Here is a 2,074-nt window from a genome sequence, read left to right on the forward strand (position 1 = left end):
GGGCGGCTCCCCCTGGGTCCTAGGCAGCCGCGGCCGCCTGACAGCTACAAACCCGTGCGGCGCGCTAACCAGCGCAGCCGCGGCAAGCAAAGAAAAAAAAAAAAAAAAACCCACAAAGGAAGGAGATTCAAGGGCAGGGATCACACATCCTTTAGCCAGCCTCCAAATGAGGAATCGACACCAAACTAGGGCAGAATTTTGAAACATGGCATTGAATTTGGGCACAGATTTTAATTTCTAAAAGCAGATTTGGAGCTTTATTTAGAAATCCCTTGGTAAAACAGTCTCCACAGTTTCCATTGCAGACACGTTCAGTAACTTTGAGTGAATGGTCAGAAGTTAACTGGGTTTTGAGGGATTATTCAACCCACAAATACTTATTCAGAGCATGCCTTGTGCCAAGGTATGATTTCTGTCACTGGGGGTGCATTAGTAAAGGAAATGGATAGTCCTTGCACCCTCCTCCCTCACCACCTATATTCAAGTGGCATTTAATGTTGTCTCTTTGAGCCACTTATTAAGTAATAGGTTGAACATTCTTAAGTGCCCATCATACTGGAATTCTTAATTTAGTAGTGTCTGGTCAATAGCAAAAGTATATTTTCCAAAGGTTTGTGAGAACCATTAGTTAATTCCCTTTTGCTGTCCAGGAACAATGAAACTAAAAAAAAAAAAAATTGGTCCCAATCTGATAGGTGGGTAAGCTATCCTGAAACCTTAGGCTATTCAGCACCTGAGTGGCCCTAGACGGCAAATCTAAACTGACCTATGGAGTAGGAAGGCATGATGCTTTTCTTTCAATGAACCGAGTCCTGGAAGAGCATAAGAGAAGGAGGGAATATATGCAGTAGTATTTCAGCAGCTGTGAAACGGATGCCCCTGGCATGGCAATGCCCCAGAGGATTCCTGTTCAGTGCACATTTCCCTCAGGGTAGTCTCAGGTATACCTGGGCATACCTGGCTTCTAAAACCAGAATTGGAGCATGCTGGAAAGTCAGAGCTGATCTGAGACTTCAATGTAGTTTTTCAAGGGGGAAAACTCTGAAGTATAATTAGGTCCACCACCATGATAGATCTCAACCCAGACCAATTAAATCACAATTTCTGGAGATGGGTTTTTCCAACACTATTTAGGAAAGTGCTCCTTAATATATAGGTAGGGTTTCCAACCAAGGCTGTAACATTAATAATCAAGTAGATCAGTGATTCTTAAACTTTAATGCACTTATGTATAGTTGGAGAATCTCATAAAATGCAAATTCTACCCCAGTAGGTCTGGGGTAGAATTTGAAATTCTGTATTTCTAACAAGCTCTTAGGTGATGCCCACACTGCTGGTCTGGTACAACACTTAGAGAAACAAGGAACTAAACAGCAAATTCCTTGAGATAAGGCCCTATTAAGTACTAATAAATGCAAGATCTATCAGCTTTGTAAATGGCTTTAAATGAGTGCGTTCATTTGTTTTGCTATGAGTTTCTTGGGGAAAAAAGAATTTGTAATCTATTACTGAAGTAATCAATGATTCCAAACTTAGTGATTTACAACGATAAACATGTATGATCTCATTAGCTTCTGTGGGTCAGGAATCTAGGAATAGCTTTCCTCCAAGTCTCACGAGATTTCAATCAAGATGTTGATCTGAAGATTTGACTGAACGACCACTTCCAAGATGGCTCACTCACATAGATGTTGGTAGGAGGCGTCAGTTCCCTGTCATGCATGAGCACCTCTCTGTACTCGCTTGAATGTTGTCACAACATGTCAGCTGACTTTCTCCAGAGCAAGGCAACCAAGAGAGAACAAGGTGAAAACCACAATGTCTTTTATGATGTACCCTTGGAAGTTATACAATGGCATTCCCAAAATATCCTATAGATTACACAGGTCAGCCTACTTAATGTGGGAGGAGACTACACAGGTGTATGACCACCAGGAGTCAGGGATCATTGGGGGTATGGTGCAGGCTTGTAACACAGGGTTCAACCATTAAATCTTTAGGACACTCACATAAACTCATTTTCTCAAAGATTCTTAATGAAATATTTGGCCCTTGTTAAACAGTGAATACGATG

This window comes from Pteropus alecto, unplaced genomic scaffold, assembly GCF_000325575.1.
Source record: "Pteropus alecto unplaced genomic scaffold, ASM32557v1 scaffold50, whole genome shotgun sequence".
Classification (NCBI taxonomy): domain Eukaryota; kingdom Metazoa; phylum Chordata; class Mammalia; order Chiroptera; family Pteropodidae; genus Pteropus; species Pteropus alecto.